The sequence below is a fragment of the Euphorbia lathyris genome, chromosome 1, assembly GCF_963576675.1.
Source record: "Euphorbia lathyris chromosome 1, ddEupLath1.1, whole genome shotgun sequence".
Taxonomy (NCBI): domain Eukaryota; kingdom Viridiplantae; phylum Streptophyta; class Magnoliopsida; order Malpighiales; family Euphorbiaceae; genus Euphorbia; species Euphorbia lathyris.
The window spans coordinates 73,969,221-73,989,854 of record NC_088910.1 but is presented as its reverse complement, the minus strand read 5'-3'; the positions used below and the strand labels follow the sequence as shown (position 1 = coordinate 73,989,854).

Sequence of the window (20,634 nt, the reverse complement as noted above, 5' to 3'; positions counted from 1 at the left end):
AAGATAACTCCCTTACCGAATAAAAATGTAGGAAAGGCATGTCCACAAACTCTATCTTCGTGTTTGAAAAATGAGTAAAGCGTGTTGCTTCTTCCTCGGAAGCAATATCGAAATAAGCTCCGCAACGGATACGAAGACGATTAGCTTCCGTAACCTTAGGCTTGTGTCCGGCAACTTTGGTTTTAGGCATGGTGTTGGGTTGGTGTTTGAGAATATAAAAGAAGAAATGTAGAGAGAAAAGCAAAAGCTTGTGAGGGTTTGAGAATGGTAAATGAAAGAATGAAAGAGATGGTAAAAGAAAAGGGTAAGTGATTTGGAATAGGGATAAGATTAATTGGGAAGAGTAAAAGTTGGGTATTGGGAAGAGTTTAGAGTAAGGGATTGGGTAAAAATTGAGGTGATGTGATGTTTGTGTAAGGAGTAGGTATATATAGGGTTGAATAGAGTTAATTATAGGTAGATTAGGAATAGGAAGAGGTTCAAAATAGTGCAATTTTCGGAATTCCCCCTGCCTATAGGTCGCGTGTCGCGACCGAGAATCCAGAATCTCGGTCGTGACACAACCTCTTCAGGGAGGAATTCCCTTCGATTGTTGGTTGCGTTTTTGCTGAACTTACCGAGATTTTGCATTCTCGGCCGAGATTCTGCCCCTGGTGGCTGAATTTCGCGCGTATTAAATCCGTGCGTGCATTTTTCTGGGTAAATATGTCCTGTACTTGAATTAATTCATACCTGAACTTAAAAACACAAGTTTAAAACATTAAATGCAAGGAAAACCAAAGGTTTATCCTTATTAAATGTGAGTAATGAATCAATAAAGACCTTAAATAGAATTAATGAACAATGAATGGCATTAAATCATATAGGTTAAATGAATCAATTGGAATGTAATTAATACAAGTTAATGAAAGTATTAAACATTAGAATTCAAACAGATTAATGAATTATGATACAGATTCATTTTATAAGTGATATACGTTAAGTTCAATAAATTCCTACGGATACACGAATAATCATTATGAAAAATTCATATAAGTTTATTATATAAAGGAAAATGTAATATCATGTTCTTCATTCCAAACATTATTTATAAGTTATTAACATGAAAACGATGTTTACGGATTAAGTGGAATCATGGAAAAAACTGGAAAATAAAAAATGAAAGAATGAAAGTAAGGAATGGAAATTGTAGTTCAATAAAACATAATTACAAAAATGAACAATATATACAATGAAAATAAATACGAATAAAACACAAACTATTTACAAACAATCAAAATAAACTAAACTAAACTAAATATTCATCCCGTTGAATCGGGATTCGCATTGCCCTATAACGATCAATCTTCATCTGCACAAAGATTTGCCTTTCTTCCGTAGAAAGAAATCGTGGGCCTACCCTAAAGATACGTTTCACGAGGCCCTCGCTTTCCAAGAACTCATAGTCCAATGTTGGAAAAGATTCAGCATCGCTCCAAGGAACATAAATAGTGCCTTTGGCCCCGAGAATTATTCCACAGATGATATTGCCGAAACCAATCTTCTTATCCTTGGATCGAGAAGCGGCAACAAGACCTTCCATAAAAAATTTTGAAGTATTGACGGTATTGCCTTGAAAAATATCACCTAAAATTTACAAGTCTGTGTCTTGGACGACACTGCTAAAAGTGCGTCCAAATAAACTGTGGCACAGAAACTTGTGCAAATACAACATCGAATTGGAGTTGATGTATTTGTTGTAGGAGAGGCGTGGATAGAAACGCCAGAATCCGGTTAACATCCTCCAAATGTTTCTGGATGTCATATCTCTGCCAGGATGATAATTGGTTGTATCCCTTGGGGGAAAACCAACCCAAGCATGTAATTCAGGGTATCCAAATGTAAAGGTTTCGCTATCTCTGCGAAAACTCAGATGAAACCGTCGCTTGTTCACGAAGTGCACTGTACAGAAGCATTCGAGAATCCAGTCTCCAATAATAGGAAACCGCATGTGGGTAAACTTTGACCAGCCCAAATTCCTCAAATAGCGATCCATATCATCGCTAATTCCGAGTTCATCATTTAAGAACTCGTCCATATACAGCATGCCAACATAGAATTTGTAGCGAAGTTGGTAATATCGTCGGTCTTCGTCATGATTATATGTAGGAAATGACGCACCATAGCGTTCTGACAAGTCAAGACGCTTATGGCATGAAGCAGCAACCTTCCTGGAAGATTTTTGCTTGGAAGTCATGTTGTTGAAGCAAGAAAAAGTCTCTGGAACTTTGGAAAAAAAGTGTTTGAAAGAATGTTGAAAGAAGTCAGAAATATGTCTGATAAAGATGAAATGAATAAGAAAAAGATTTCTGCTCCTCTCTAATTATTTATAGGGATTATAGGACGAAATAATGTGTCTCTTTGTTGCGAAAAGGCATCAAATTAGACCTCTTGGACTTGAAGAAACTCAATTTTTTGAGTTTGAACAGCTATGTCTGCAGGGAAGAAGAAGAAGAAACAAGTCTGACAGGTGCAGAAAACACCCGTGTCGCGACCGAGAATTGCCAATCTCGGCCGCGACACGCTAATTTCCACTTGGAAATCAGGCGTCGAAACCCTTCCTCCCAAATCTCGACCGAGAATCCAAATTCTCGGTAAGATCAGAAAATTTCTTACCTTCTTGGACAGTTTCTGAAAGTGCTGAATCTCAATTGAGATTCCTGAAATCTCAACCGAGATTCCTGGATTTCTTCTAATTCGGATTATATACCTAAAATTTGATTAAAAACATGACTTAAATATATTTTTATGCATTTTAAACTTGATATACACTCATCTGATAACTAAAAATCATAAAAATGAAATGTGTAAAAATAAAACAAAACAAAATAAAAGCTAAACTAAAAATTTAAACAAAAATAAAACAAGAATCTATATGAAAATTAACGAATTAATCTTCATGAAATTTTGTTACAAACTTAATTTCCCTAATTGGAGCGTTTTCATAATAAATTTTGCATCTATTACCAGTAACCTTAAAACGAACCTCATTAGGTCCTTCAAGTTCTAAAGATCCATAGTCGAAAGTTTTAACGACTAAAAATGGTCCTGTCCATCTAGACTTAAGTTTACCTGGGAATAACCAGAGTCGGGAATTAAACAACAACACCTTATCTCCAACACTAAAGCTTTTGACTTTAATTTTGGCATCGTGCCATTTTTTCACTTTCTCTTTATATATTTTTGCATTTTCGTAAGATAAATGACGTAATTCATCCAACTCGTTTAAGTCAAATAAACATTTCTTACCTGCTTGTTGCAAATCATAATTAAGTGCTTTAATAGCTCAATAAGCTTTATGCTCTAATTCTACTGGTAAATGACAAGCTTTTCCATACACAAGTCGGTATGGTGTCATTCCTATAGGTGTTTTAAATGCAGTACGGTATGCCCATAATGCATTGTTAAGTTTACAAGACCAGTCTCTTCTTGAAGACGAAACTGTTTTCTCTAAAATCCACTTGAGTTCTCTATTTGATATCTCCGCTTGACCATTCGATGGAGGATGGTATGGCGTAGATACGCGGTGGTGTACTCCATATTTTCTCATAAGTGATTCAAAACTTCGGTTTATGAAATGGGTGCCTCCATCACTTATCTGTTGGTGTGCCCTAGTTCATAGGCATTGGTTCTTATAAAATGTATTTGTGTCACATTAATAAAGGCATTAATCTAGTTCATTTATATCTTGTGCTATAATATGAATAGAGAATCCATTGATTGATAATCGTAAAACCATATCCCAAGTCTATTCTATCATGGGAATGATTAAGACCACAGACTTGTATATTCGATGACTGTATGGTAGTAATTGGTACTAGCCATAGCACTTGATAAGTCAGTTGTGAATATGGGTACATGTTGTATACATGTTACTGGATCGATCCGCTCGAGAAAACTACATGGTGGTTGTGTCATTAGTTTTCTTAAGTAGGTCTCTAACCGTCTTCAGACCAGATTTCATTGTAATATCGATGTGGGATCCGGTTCACTTTGACATACGCCTAACAGGTCTGTAACAGGATGCCAAATACGGGTATGATTGGGTGAACATGTGAACACATTAGTATTGATAGTGATGTGATGGAATTACCACTCACATAACAGTGAGATGATATCACAGGCCACTTGATAAGTGAGATTGATAAGTGTGTGGCCACACCCTGATAAGTAGTTTACTTATCTGATTCATTAATCTACTTAAGATCAAGAAATATCATAAACATCAGAGAGGATGACAGCCGCCATGCCTCTAGTTTATAATATCGATATCGAATGGTAAAAGATGTTAAGAGATAACTACAGGGTCTCTACATCTTTAGACTGCTGAAACTCTGTCTTAGTTAGGGGCAGTAATGGTTTGCTAGAACCCACTTACTGTCTGTGAGCCATAAGCCCACTGCTAGCTAAGGACAGTCCCATAGGATCGTGCACATCGAACATCTGAGTTAGAACTTATAGAACGGTACATTGGAGAGATAGAATTAATTAATTGATTGACAATAAAATGTCAATGTAATTAATTAGTGGTTGATTAATTGATTAATTGATACTTTGTATCAAGGTAATTAATTAATGGATTTAGGAGTTGAGTATTTAATTGATTAATTAGTTTGCGGAATGTAATTAATTACATTCGGTGAACAATTAATTAAATTAATACGTCAATTTATTAATTAGTGTCATTTATTTAATTGGGATAATTAAATTTAATCTAATTATAACTAATTGCATAAAATAAATACTATTGGTATTTATTTAAGTGATTAGGTTAGGATTGGATTAGTTTTGTAATTAACCAATTAACCCTAAACCTAGTTGGTTTAAGAATACACTATATATATAAATTAAACTCCCTAAACCTAATTAGAACTACATTGATATTCGGCCACCAAAATACACACAACATATGTATTCGGCCAACAAATGGAATAGTGGGATTTTATTGGCTATTTACAAAATCTCTCCAGTTCTTCTTCGTTCTTCGGCTAGCACCGGTTCTAGCTCAATAGCTGTTCGTGCACCTGACTACGGAGGAGATCTTACTACTTTGTGGATTCTTCAGCCGTTTCTAGAAGAGACAATCCGGGTAAGTTTTTACCCTTAAACGGATCCAAAAGGTTTTATTCAATCAATGGTTAACGGACAAAGATCAACCTAAAAAGGATTAGAAATAAATTTTAAACCGCAATTCCGCTGCGCTACAGTTGATTAACTGGCAATAATCCCTAACATTATCATGACTCTAGGGCATCCGAATCTACAAAATATATCTTCAAGAAACTTAACGACAACCTTAGCATCATTCGTAGGGGTTGCAATTGCTTCAACCCATTTGAAACATAATCTACGGCTACTAAAATATAAGTTTTACCAAAAGAAGGGGGAAAAGGACCCATGAAATCGATCCCCCACACGTCTAAGACTTCAACTTCTAACATGTTTGTGAGAGGCATCTCATCTTTCCTTCCTAAATTCCCGGTTCTTTGACATTTGTCACACCGAATAATAAACGAATGAACGTCTTTAAACAATGTAGGCCAAAAGAATCCACATTCTAATATCCTAGCTACTGTTTTACTAACGCCGTTATGCCCTCCATAAGAGCGTGAATGACATTCTGACATTATAGACCCGTATTCATTTTCACTAACGCATCTCCTAATCATACCATCACCACAAGTTTTGAACAAGAAAGGATCTTCCCAAAAATACTGTTTAATATCGGAAAAGAATTTTTTCCTTTGATGGAAACTTAACCCTTTTGGAACAACGTTAGCTGCGAGATAATTGGCTATATCTGCATACCATGGTGACATGACACTTTTTATCTGATAGAAATATTCATCAGGGAAATCGTCTCGTATACTGATAGTTTCACCGATAGGACCGTTTTCATCTTCAAGTCTCGATAGATGATTGGCAACAAGGTTTTCTACTCCCTTTTTGTCTTTAATTTCTATATCAAATTCTTGTAATAACAAAACCCATCTAATAAGACGCGGTTTTGCATCCTTCTTAGCAAATAGATACCTTAAAGCTGCGTGATCAGTATATATAATAACTTTAGATCCTAGCAGATACGACCTAAACTTATCACATGCAAAAACTACTGCTAGCATTTCTTTTTCAGTTGTGGTGTAATTTAACTGTGCACCGGATAATGTGTGACTGACATAGTAAATAATATGAAGCTTCTTATCCTTCCTTTGACCTAAAACACATCCTACGGCTAAATCACTTGCATCACACATGATTTCAAAAGGTAAATCCCAATCGGGTTTAGCAATTATGGGTGCACTGACTAAAGCTGCTTTCAATGTTTCAAAAGCTTTAACACAATCTTCATTAAAATCAAAGGTTGAATCTTTCATGAGCAAATTAGTAAGTGGTTTGGAAATTACAGAAAAGTTTTTAATAAATCTTCTGTAAAAACCTGCATGTCCTAAAAATGACCGTACTCCCTTAACAGTAGTTGGAGGGGGTAATTTTTCTATCACTGAAGTTTTTGCTCTATCCACTTCTAATCCTTTTTCAGATATTTTATGACCTAAAACGATTCCTTCATCAACCATGAAATGACATTTTTCCCAGTTTAAAACTAAATTTGTTTCCTCACATCTAGTCAAAACTTTATCTAAATTCCATAAACATACATCAAACGAATCTCCATAAACTGAAAAATCATCCATAAAAACTTCCATGATATCTTCAATGAAATCGTTAAAAATTGCAGTCATGCAACGTTGAAATGTTGCTGGTGCATTACATAGACCAAAGGGCATTCTCCTATATGCAAAGGTTCCATAAGGACATGTCAAGGTTGTTTTATCTTGGTCATCCGGGTAAATATAAATTTGAAAGAATCCGGAATAACCATCTAGAAAACAATAAAAAGCATGACCGGCTATCCTTTCGATCATTTGATCAATGAAAGGTAGAGGAAAATGATCTTTCCTGGTTGCTTTGTTTAGGTTCCTATAATCTATACAAACCCTCCAACCGGTGGTGGTTCGCCTAGGTATTAATTCACCTTCGTCATTCCTTACAACAATTATGCCTCCCTTTTTAGGTACACAATGGATTGGACTAACCCATTCACTATCCGAGATAGGATAAATGATTCCATTGTCTAAAAGTTTAGTAATCTCATTTTTACTACTTCTTTCATGTTCGGATTTAAGCGTCTTTTCCTATCCGCTTTAGGTGGCTTATCTTCTTCTAAGTGAATTCTGTGCATTACAATACTAAGATTAATTCCTTTTAAGTCTGAAATTTGCCATTCCATACTTCCTATCCTATTTCTAACAACTTCTTTCAATTTTTCTTCTTCAACTTTTGTCAACTTGTTAGAGATAATTATAGGTAGAGAATCGCCTTCGCCTAAGAAAGCGTACCTCAAATGGTTTGGTAACTCTTTAAGTTCTAATTTAGGGGGTATTATAATTGAAGGCGGAACTGGTCCATCTTCTCGAATCAAAGGCTCTGGGTCCTTTTCTTCTAATTCTTCTCCCATTATAGGTTCTATTATTTCTTCTTTTTGAACAATGTCATTGACACATTCTTCAACTAAATCAAGTTTCATAGAAGCGAATTCCTCCATAGGATATTTCATCGCTTTGTTCATATTAAACTTGATCTTATCTTCTCCTATCTGTAAAACTACTTTCCCTTTCGACACATCGACTAGAGCACGTCCCATGTTCATAAACAGTCTACCAAAAATTAGTGGACAATTAACGTCATATGCAAAGTCTAATATAACGAAATCAGTAGGAAAAATAAATTTTTCAACTTTAACTAAAACATCCTCAATTATACCATATGGTCTCTTAGTGGTTTGATCCGCTAATTGCAAAACCATATTGGTATGTTTGATATCTTCTTCTAAACCTAACTTGTTAAAAATAGACAACGGCATTAAGTTTATACTTGCCCCTAAATCACAAAGACAACTTGGAAATTCAATATCTCCTAATTTACACGGAATGGTAAAACATCCAGGATCTTTGAGTTTAGTGGGCAAATTGCTTGACACTATTGAACTATAGTCCTCAGTTAGCGAAATGGATGAAATTCCTTCCCAACTAATTTTCTTTGAAATCAAAGCTTTTAAGAACTTACCATAGTTAGGAATTTGCGCTATTGCATCCATAAACGTCAAATTAATATGCAAATTTTTAAGTTTGTCTAAAAACGTTAAAAGTTGTTTGTCATAGTCTTTATTTCGGACTTTGTATGGAAAAGGTGGTTTGGGTACAAATGTTTTTGTACTTGAGTCAATTGGTAAACTTTTTGCATTTAATGTATCTTCTTTGGATTTCGTTGGTAAATCAGTTCCTGGTAAAGTTGAATCTCAAGGCATTTCCGGACCTAAGTAATTTTTCCCTGAACGAAGAGTGATAGCCTTTACTTGCTCTTTCGGATTTTCTTCCGTATGGCTAGGAAGACTTCCCTCTTTTAGGGATGGAATTGATTTAGTAATTTGACCAATTTGAACCTCCAAATTATGGATGCTAGATGAGTGGTTTTTAATAAACTGATCGAATTTATTTTCGATCCGTTTAAAACCATCGTCGTGATTACTTATTTTTCCACCGATAGCATCTATGAATTTGTCGATTTTAGAAGATAAAGTGCTAATCGTATCTCTTGATTGATTTTGATAATTATTGGTACGATTTTGATTAGCATTTGCATTATTATTATTATCTTTCCAATTAAAGTTAGGATGATTCCTCCATCCAGAATTATAAGTACTAGAGTAAGGATTATTAGTTTGGTTTTGCCCTTGGACAAAATTTACCTGTTCAATCTCGCTCATACCTTCATAATCCACATCCGTTTGGATTGGATTACCGTTGGCATCGCACAGTGCCATAAACCTATCAATTTTGTGCGACAAGGCAGAAAGTAGGGCTTGTAACATCGCGACTGGATAATGATTTACTATACCTTTAACGAATGATGTGGTTGAGGATGATGGTTTAGCCACCGGTATATGTCCACGTTCTGCTGGCCACATACTGCTGTTGATTGCCATTTCCTCCAAAAGTTCTCTTGCTTGGGCTGATGTCTTCTTCATAAATAACCCTCCCGACATATCATCTAATGAACCTCTAGTTGTAGGATTCAATCCATTATAAAATGTTTGCATTAAAAGTTCAGCGGGCAATTGGTGATGTGGGCATAAACGTTGAAGTTCTTTAAAACGTTCCCAAGCTTTATAAAGAGTTTCATTATCATTCTGAGAAAAAGATGTTAACTCTTTTATGACTCTTACGGTTTTTTCTAAAGGAAAATATTTTGATAAAAACGCTTGGGCTAATTGTTCCCAAGTCGCAAATGTTGCACCTGGCATAGAAGTTAACTACTCTTTGACTTTATCCTTCAAAGTGAAAGGAAAGAGTCGAAGTTTGATTGCTTGGGCAGTCACATCTGGTATTTTAAAAGTGTCACAAATTTCAAGGAAATTTGTCAAATGGGTGTTAGGATTTTCATTAGGTAACCCGTAAAATGTTACATTATCTTGCAACATATTAAGCAATGCTGGCTTAATTTCAAATTGGTTTGCTGTGATTCTGGGTCTAACGATACTATTGATTACACCGGCCACCCCTGGCCTAGCGTAATCCATAAGTGTTGGTGGGTCTACCATATTATCAGACTCGGTATTTTGTTGGTTTTTGTTTTTCTTGTTTTTGTTTTTGTTTTTAATTGTCTTTTCAATTTCTGGATCAAGCGGCTTTGGTGGAATGCCTGAACTTCGAGAACTGCGCATGAACTTGAAATCTTACATGAACCGAAACTACCTTCAAAACAGAATTGAAAAATAAATATGTTAGTAAATTAAAATAAATAAATTATAAAAGTTAAAATAAGTACGTATAAACCTAGATTCGAAATAAAACACGAAAAATCTAAATTTTTGTTAAAAATTTTGGCGTTCCCCGGCAACAGCGCCAAAAACTTATTGAGCGATTTCCGCAAGTGCACGGTTTCGCTTGTAGTAATAAAAAGATATCGATCCCACAGTGAACGTTTTTTAACGAAAACTTATTTAAGTGTAATTTACATACGACTTAAGGTTTATAGAAATAGATAATCGTTATTTGAAATTGGTTTGGAAATTGATAGAATAAGAATTAGGCTGGAATATGTAGAATTTAGAAATCAATTTTGTTTTGAATATGAATTACAAAATAGAAACGTTTAGTGTTTAAAATAAGAGAATAATTGTGTTTGTTTGCATTAAGCAAAGAAAACAACTTTAAACTTTGTATAAACTATAAAAGTGTAATAACATAAACTCCTTCAATTAAAAGGCTTTGAACCACAGACAATCTTCCTACGATCGGGATAGATCGCTACCTTCACTACAAGAAAAACTGCTATCACCGACACAGTCCACCGACAAATTATTTTGTGTAGGAATCACCGACGGAACACCGATAAAATATATGTGTCGGAATTCACCTACACAATGACCTACACATCCTTAGAATGTGTAGGTAATTTTTGGGGGAATTTTTCCGGATCCATTTACCAACACTTTTAGTAGGTGATTCTTATTGTCGGTGATATCACCGACATATGAAATTAGTCACCGACAATTAAATTTGTAGGAGCCTAAATTATATGATATATATATATATATATATATTTAATAGGAATAAAAATAATAATAGTATATATAGTGGCTTTTACTCTTAACCCTAATTCCCTCATCTCCATCGATTACAACAGATACCCAAATCTCCCCATACCTAAATCTCCTCTCTACGTCACCAGCGCCGATTCTCCTAGACGAAGTTCCTCTTGCTCGCTTCACACCTATCTATTGCGATGGAGATCCACCTCCATAGCCATCCTTCTTGCTGCTTTTGGTGCTTTCTCATATGGGATGTATGATGTATCAAGTGGGTAAGGGAAACCAGATCTGCAGATACCATTTCATCATTTTTAATTTTTTAGGATTGTGCCCTGCAGTATGTTCTTTTCTCCATTTTATTGGTTTATCTTGATGGTTTTAGCATTTGGATTTCGATTAAGCTTTGAATCGTTGTTTATCTAATTTTGCTTTGATTTTCGGACACATATTCTCGCTTGCTGCTATTATTGTTTTTGTTGTGGAGGTAATTTGCTTTTTATTTGGTCTGCGTTTTTCAGTGTCCTTGAATTTGTTTGAATTACTTTTTGTGAACTGATGTTGTTAGGATGTGTGATTTTGCTTTTGAATTTCTGTTTATATGTGATTGTGTTTTATTATCGTGTTTTGCTTGATTTCAGGAAAAGCTATATTCTTATTTTTTACAACTCCATGGCAATGTAGATAAGCGCTCTTCATAATCTTCTGGCTGCTTCAGAGATTCATGATAAGAGTAAAAAAAAATTAGTGCAATGGAGGAATTGAAATCTCTCAATTCTTATTTGGAAAAACCCAATAAGATTAGAAATTAATCATGTCTTATATACTTAATCATCTCACTTGTAAATTAAGTTTGATGTGGAATTTTCTTGTGTCTTCAGGTACAAACTCAAAAAATTAGGACTCTTATAATTTGGATGACCAACTGAAGAAGAAAATTCAGCTTCAATGTATGATGATCCTCCAGTGAAAAGTTTCATCAAGTTGAAAAAGCAGAATGTAAATGGCAGCTCAAGTAGTTCACAAACCTTAGACCAAAACGACGAAACATCTCTACTTAATATGTGGTAATCTTATTTTTAACTATGAATTCTGAAATGAAGTTGTGTAACTCTGGATGTCTGGATTTTGGTTGCAGAGGTCTTTTGGTAGATAAACGATTTAATCCTTGTTGGAGAATGGTGGATATATTAGTGACACCCCTGTTTCTGGTACAAGATTCAAAATTGGGTTTGTCATACTATCCTTTAATCTAATTTTTTCATCATTTGAACATAAGAAGCATTGGTTTTCTACATTCATGTTACTTGTATAATCTTAAACTCATTCGTGCATTCAATCAAAGTTTATTCTAAATATGCCTTATTCAAACTTGTTATCTATTTAATTAGCATGAATACCTTGAAAATATTATGCAGCACTCAGGAGTATTTAATGTGGTTTAGGATGTTGGTAACTTGTGACAGTTGGGTAATCTTTTGATTCAAACGGGAAGCAAATGCTTTTTAAAATACTCTGCATTGATATATATATATATACTACTTAGGAGAATATGTAAAATATGTAGCTCTCAAGATATGTTCTATCAATATGAATATGTAATTTCTCATAGAGAATAAAATACTATGATAAGATAATTATATCGTTGTTGATCAACTTATTGATCCTGACTTCGAAACTGTAAGCATTATGCTGTTTTAGGACCAACATAGATTTATTGAAGCGAAGGCTATTATAGAGAATGTTTACAGGATACACATTGTTTCCTATAAGGTAATTTTCCGTTTCTGGCATAGTTGTGTGATAATCTTGCTTAGTTCGAGTTCATGTAGTAAATTTTCTGCTCTTATTATTGCAAAGGCTTCCCTACAATTTGCATCAGCAAATTTTTGAACTTTGGGCTGTTAATTGATTTCTATGTGCACATTTGTTGCATTGCAGGAATGAACAAGTGTAGCTTCGAGGCAAGAAGTTCGGTAAGCATTCAGTCCTTGTCAGAATGTGAGCAGAAATTCATAGTGACCCCAAATTCAGTAACAGATGGAACGTCACAAAGTCCTCTCGCTTGTACAATGGAAAATAACAGATTGGTAAAACCTATAGTCACGAATGGAGCTATATAGATGGTGAAGACTATGCTGGAAGATATACCATGCCTTTCAACAAAGGGAGATGGCAAAAATTATGAATCAGTTTAGAGGTAAAGGAAAAGGCTAGTCTTTCTTTGAATGCTTATTCATTAATGCAGGAACTGCTGCAAAAATTATGGACTAAAAAAGAAAACTTATTTTTGTTTTTCGAATGGCATTTAGGACCTTGGTTGAGCAATGTTGACAGCTTCAACGATGATGTGAAGCTTCAACGATTATACGAAGCATATCTGGTTCATGGGATGGATTTAGAGAAGGTAAACATTTTATATGATGGGGTTTCGATAAGATATCACTCCTTAGGGTGCTATATCATAAAGTTTTATTCTAAACAAAGTTAACTTTTATTAACCATCTGATTTCTATTTCTCATTGATTTTCAGATTGCTGTTAAAGTGCCTAATGGATATATAGTTTATTATTCTATTGATCTTTTTTTTATTAGCTTATAACATATATATGAAGTTCTACCTGATTTAATGCTATTTGTTTTTTATAGTTCATGAAAGCTTAGTTATTTGAATGAAGCCACTAAGGCAATTTCTTTTTGCATTAACTATTTTCAACGTGAGTAGTGGTAATGTAGTGCTTAAATTACTCCAGTTCCTGCACTTTTTGTGCATACGGGTTGCGAAGGAAAAATGGCAGCAAATCATATTTTTAATTATTTAGTTATTTAAATAAATTTACTGCAAGTATGGTTTTAGTGTTGTAATTGCATTTCGTGTGGATACAGTTGCTTTTCCTATAACATTTTTTTATTTGTATCAAATTATTGGTTTTTGTATTTTTTTTTTGTAATATATATATATATATATATGAGTTTCCTTCAATCCAAATAAATAAATTAAAAAATATATATAAAAATGATTGGAATATAATTTATAATTTCAGACCCAATTTCCGACCAACATCTGTCGGTAAATTATTTTAAATTAATATTTAAAAAAAGAGATCACCGACACATATAGGTCGGTGATATTCTCGGAATTTCCGACACAAGTCACCTACTAAAAGCAGTCGGTATTTCCGACACAAAGCACCGATTGAATAATGTGTCGGTGATTTTTTGTGTCAGTAAACAATCGTCGCAACTGCTTACCTACGAGGTCAACACCAACACATTAATATCCGTCGGTCTTCCGTCGGTGATCTTGATCACCGACGCAAATTAGATAATCACCGACGGATATTTGCGTCGGTGATAGTGTTTTTTCTTGTAGTGCTTAACCAAATTAATTCTCGAAGAATGAATTTGCCTAAGTGTTCAACAAAGTTTCCTTGTAAAGATATTGAATTTAACTACGTTTTAATGAAAACACCAGAACTCACTTCCGACCGTTTACAGAAGTGCTACATAAAATTATATTGAATTGCATGAACTTTATTAGATGAAGTATGAATTTGATACAAGTTTACAGAGAATAATAAGCATGGAAGCATTCAAACGACATGAGAGTACCGGGTCGTCAATCCTTTCCTCAAACCTCATTAGAGTTTGTCAGGCTCGTGGGTCGAATCCGTTACTTAATCTTCTCGCTGAATCTTCGGAATAGAGATGGTTCTTCTACTACCAAAATGTAAACTAATATAAACAGATCTTAATCTAAATCTAAAGGATACTGTGTTTGTAATTATTTGATAAACAATGTGTGTACATCATATCGCTTTTTACAAAATCGAACTTCTAACTCTGAATCGTTTGACTCAGAATTTCTGCATAAATTCTGTACTAAATCTTAACTCTCAAATATATCTTCAACTCTGAATCAACTCTTTATTTATAGATGTTGAAGAGTCGTGTCTAGGGGACGTGTCTGCTGCGAAGAGACTTTCTATCCAATCGAACGGACGCGTATCTTTGAAATCAAACATGTGTAAGTTGTGCTGCCTGAAAATCTAAACTTACCGAGATAATAAAATCTCAGTTGAGATTGAGGGAACAACTTTTTGTCTTTGAAAACGGAGGAGAGGAATAGCTGGAAGACGCGTGTCGCGACCGAGAGTAGGGAATCTCGGTCGCCACACGAGTAATTATTCCCGGATCAGACTTCCTTCCCATCCTTCGTAATGGTGCGTTTGATTTTCGTCGTCTTTGACTCTTTTCGTAGGATTTTTCCTTCGTTTCTGACCTCTTTTCGTTCCTATTTGGATTTTACCAAATATTTAGGTACCTTGCATTAAAGAAATATATTCGGACGTAAAAGTACTCTAAATAGATATAAACAACACAAATTCGTAGCAGAACTGATGTAAATAATGATGATATTTTAGGTATATTTTGGGCTTAACAAGACCTACAATCCAGGATCGTTGAAGAGATCCACAACTATAGGTCGTTGAAGAGACCTACAACCTAAGATCGCTGAAGAGATCAATCACAACAAGTCGCTGAATAGACCTACAATCTGGGATCGTTGAAGAGATCCACAACTACAGGTCGTTGAAGAGACCATAATCAGAGATCGTTCAAGAGATCCACAACCATGGGTCATTGAAGAGACCTACAAATCAGAGACCGTTCAAGAGATCCACAACAATAGGGCGTTGAAGAGATCTACAATCTGAGATCGCTTAATCAAACGTCCATATGCTCTCAGTCATTTAAGAAACTGGATCAATGAATCAATAACAACATCCTCCAACTCCAGATGAGTATTTAATTTATCATACTTTGTTCCATTACACACATTTTCTTTCTACCTTTTCAAAGTAGGGGCAAAACACCGTTTTTTTTAACACATCTACTTTGAATTCAGTTTTCTAAAAATGCACAAACTCACAATGCATGATAAAGTAGGGGCAACTGTAGACACTGGAGTTAGAACCCTATGATGAAAACCTTTTAAAGATGATTGGAAATATGATCAGAAAATGGATCACGGAAAAACCCCTCGTTATAAAGTCAAAGCCAACCATTTTCCATTCGAAACCAAAAATTTTAGAGCACCAAATAGAATTTTTAGATATCTTAGTGAGTCGTGTCTCCGGAGAGTGTCATAATGCACTTTTTCGGACTCAATTCGGAGATCTAACGAAGAATTTGTGACTAGTTGAAGTTTTCGAGTGAAATTCAGAATAAAATAGGAAATAACCTTAGTTCGGGTCAGTTTTAGCCTTAGGTCGTTACATAAAAATGTCCGTCTCGTCGAAACGAGTCCAACAGAACAAGAATCATCGAAATCGGAGGTTGTTAAAGACAATTTCGAGCTACAATGCTTTTGAGAAATGGGATGAAAAGGGAGCCACATGTCGACGCGTGACAGGCACATGCCTGACACGTGGTAGCACGCCAGGTGCTGACGCTTGCATCAGCATCGGTGTTGAGCGATTTCCGCAAGTGCACGGTATACGCTTGTAGTAATAAAAGATATCGAACCCACAGGGAATGCTTTTTAAGAAAAACTTATTTTAAATAAGATTTAATTCATGTCTTTTATGTTTAACTAGAAAATCGTTTAATTGTTTGGATTTGTTTGGTTTGGATGGAAATTGATTATTGAGACTTAGAATGCAAATCTGTCTGAAGTTTTAATTACACAACATGAACTTTTGTGTTTAAGAATAAGAAGTACACGAAACTTGCTTGCATTAAGCAAGAAAGCAACTATAACTTTGATTAGATTATAATCATGTAATAATTTATCATTTAATGCAATTAACGGGCTTCGAACTGCAGACGATCTTTCTACGGTCGGAACAGATCGCTACCTTAATCAAATTGGTGTTTTATGTCTGATAAACCGAGCTATCGATCATATCGTCCATAAATCCTAATCCTTTTAAGTGTTCAAAAAAGTTTCCTTAGAAATATATTTTATGTAAAAGGTTTTATCGAAAACACCAGTATATTATTTTGAAGAACATTTTGTCAGAACATACTTCAAAACAACAACAGAGAACATACAACAACAACAACAACAACAACAACAACAAAGCCTTAGTCCCGAAACAACAGAGAACATAAATTGAATAAAAAGATATATTATTATTGAATTGTGAATCTTCACAAGTTAACAGAGAAGAAGAAACATGGATAGCATTTTAACTAATTTGAGTTCCGGGTTGTCAATCCTTTCCTCAAACTTCGTAGGTTTGTCAGACCCTAGGGCGCTTCAGCTGCTAGTCCTCCTCATTGAATCCTCGAAATAGAGATCGATGAATCCACTATCAGAATGTAAACTTGTCTTCGAACAATTCTTGAATCTAAACTAATTGAAACTGTGTATGAAATTAAACTAAAGAACAACTTGTGTACAACAAGTTTGTTTTTACAGAAATGAAACTAAATCTAACTCTCTTCTGAATCAGAGCTTTCTTCAACAAAATATCCAACTCTCTAACAACCTTGAATTCTGAAATGATGCACTTATTTATAGTTGCTGAAAGGTTGTGTTTGAAGGGTCGTGTCCGCTGGTGAAGGGTCGTTTCTATCCGGACGAACATACGCGTTATTTGGAATTAAAACATGTGAAATCAGTTCTGAAACTTCGCTGCTGCTACCAAGATAATTGAAATCTCAGTCGCGACATGGGGCTGAGGAAGAATGTTGATGGACGTGTATTTTCGAGACTTAAACATGCGTGTCATGACCGAGATATTGGGAATCTCGGTCGCGACACGGACTTGTGCTCCCATTCGTGATCGTTTCCCAACTCCTCGTATCGGTCTTCTAAATTTACACGTGCTTTTAGCTCGTAAATGTGATTTCTTTCTCGTTTTTGCTCTGTTTTAGCTCCTATTTGGATTTTACCAAATAATTAAGTACCTTGCACAATAGAAACAAATATAGACGTAAAAGTACTCTAAATAAATATAATTAGCACGATTTCAATATAAAACTGACGTAATTATTAATGATATTTTAGGTATATTTTGGGCTTATCAAATCTCCCACACTTAAGATTTTGCTAGTCCCGAGCAAAATTTCACTGAATTTATTCTTTAGTCAATCTCTTTATGAAAATAGAACATATATCCATGTATTCCTGTTTTAATTAGTTAGATCGAAAGATAAACTTTGCATGGTAAATTTATACGCATAACATCAAACTAGCTAATGTAAAAGCGATATATCATCCGTCTTGTATTTCAATTTTTATATTGAAGTATTCGGGACGGCGTAAGTACACATGTTTTTGAATATTTCGCCTCAAGGCATTTCAAAACACAAAATTTCCTTTCTCAAACCTAAACTATTATATGAAATATGGATTAATAAGGACTTAGGTTTAATTTATTTTCTAATCACGTCCGTGATAAGGGTGGTCTCGTCCGTGACTTTATATATATTAATTAAATTGCTTTGTGTTTGTTTAAGAGGTTCCGACCATACCATGGGTGGACGCAATTGTTACTTTAAACTTAACACGTTTAATTTTGCTTTTATTTTAACGTTCATTCCATACCTCGATCGTGATAATGGTGGTCGCAATCGTGGCCAAAAGTACCGTTTACTTACTTTTTCTTCCCTTTTATACCTCGATTGTGATATGGGTGGTCTCAATCGTGGCCAAAAGTTAAGAATACGACTACTTTATTTAATTGATACGAGTTATAAAATGTAAATTTTAAAAAATGGGAAAGAAAAATATAGCACATTCATCCTATATTGACTTAAAATTCAATATGTACTATGGCTAAAGTTTCCTTAAAAACTTCAATTGGTTTTAAAGTAAGACGAAATCAAACCGGGCGAAAAGCTAAAGTTGTTAGTTCGATTTATGCCTATAAACCTAATTAAAAATTAAAAATAAGATTTATATTTATCATGTATTGCATGATATAAAATAGAGATTGAAAATAAAGAAATTTACTTATATACATTCACTCGAGACGTTTTTGATAAAATCGTTTCGGAGATTTGTAAAAATATTTGCACTTAAAAATTGCTCGTATAGAAATATTATTTCTAACGATAATGATAACCTAAAAATAATCATAAGTTAAGTATGTTAAACATATTTTGAAAATTTAAACTTGTAACATATGAAATATATATTTTATGAAAATGTCATTTTTGTGAAAATGTTGCATTCTTGTGAAAATGTTACATTTTGTATATTAGTTAAACATTAAGAATGAAAATTAAATTTCATATAGGAATAATATCAACATGCATTTATACTTAAATAAATAGCATTCATCCTCATTCGTTGCATTCATTCGTACCCGAAATAAAAATAAATATGAGATATCTCCTCCCACACTTAAATTGGACCATGTCCTCATTGGTGAAAAAATTGATAAATCACGAAAAATAAAATAGTACGAAATTAAGCATACGAATTAGAAATGAAAATATTGTATCAAAACATTCAACATAAAATTAGAAATTGTACCAAACATAATTAAAAATATTGTACAAAACTTAAGAAAAACATAATAATAGGAAAATGAGTTAAGATAGAAAGGATAAAACCTATTCTTGGGAAGGTGAACCCGGTGGTGATGGTGTAGTCACGACTCATTGGCGTCGAAAGAATGATAGCAACAAGTGGCGAGTAGATGTGTGTTCACGCCTCAAAGAATGGATGTTAGCATCCACCGTGGTGATCCTTGAACTCATTTCGCTATTGTTGACAACCACTTCATCTAACCTCAAATTCATTTGACGGTTATGCTCATTAACTTGTGTTAAAACACATTGTCATCCTACTTGCTCTTCTTCATTAGGTGCATCCTCTTCTTGTGCTTGCTCTTGTGCTTGTTCATCAACATGCTCCTTCTCCTCATCCTCTTCATCTTCATCATCATCCTCTTGGATACCTAAACCTTGGGAACTTGAAGCTCCGCCACCCGTGCTAGCAACGAGATGCTTAATGCGCTCTTCATATGATATAAAAATGGGGGGGGGGGGGACCTTATTTAAGCACTAAATTGGCTCTTTGAAGAGCCGCAATGTCCAAAAGAGGCAATCCAACATGATGAGGTAGATTTTGAAAATCCGATAATTCACCCCGTATGCCCAAAACAATGCTGGTAGTTAAATTACCCATAGGCACTTGCCTATTGCGGGAAATGGCGGCTCGGTATAAATTATCAAATATCATGCCAATACTATCAATTGTCAAATTCTTAAAAATACTGTCAAGCATGAACAATTCATGACTTTGCATTTTGAAACTTTCAACTCTACCAAATAAAGAAAAAGATAAATACTTGTGAAAGTAAAACACACAATTATCCTTAATCCATTTGCTTGAAGTGTTTTTCGGGTAGAAAACATCTAAGTCCGTTAAAGAATTCCAAACCGAGTGCGTACTAAATATCTTTGGCTTTTGATAAAAATTTCGTGTAGGAAAACCAAACCATTCCCCCATCTCCTCATATCCGACCTCAAATCTAACACTATTATTCCTAAAGGTAATAAGACCATGTTTTTTTATCATAGCCCAAAGTAACCAAAAACTCCATAATATGCGATTCAATATGTGGAAAACGCATACTAGCGAATGTTTTCCAACCAAGAACGTTCAAATACTCATCAATACGTTCGGTAAAAGAGAAAGCATTTACCGTATCGAAGTCCAAAAACTGCATATCGGTGAACTCCATCCGTTGCCCCAAAAAGTGTAGATAACGACGTTCTTCCACTTCCGTTTCAATGTCGAACGTTGCTCTATATTGAACCTGTAAACCATTCGCTTGTGTGGCTTTTGTTTTGTTGGCAACTCTCTTTTGTCTAGGCATGTTTGCTTGATTTTTAGGTTGAGAGAATTTTAGAGAGATGAAAGAAAAAATGTAAATGGTTTGAGTAAGATTATGGTTTTGTGTTTGGAAGAAGATGATGAATAG

The 20,634-nt window shown here is 34.6% G+C and overlaps 1 non-coding gene across 1 annotated transcript; it reads left to right on the top strand.

Annotated features, from left to right (window-relative positions):
* The first annotated feature begins 9,212 nt into the window (after window positions 1-9,212).
* Window positions 9,213-9,319, top strand: LOC136215871 (small nucleolar RNA R71). The gene has a single exon (XR_010682874.1). It is a non-coding gene; the product is annotated as a small nucleolar RNA R71 (small nucleolar RNA).
* The last annotated feature ends 11,315 nt before the right edge of the window (window positions 9,320-20,634 follow it).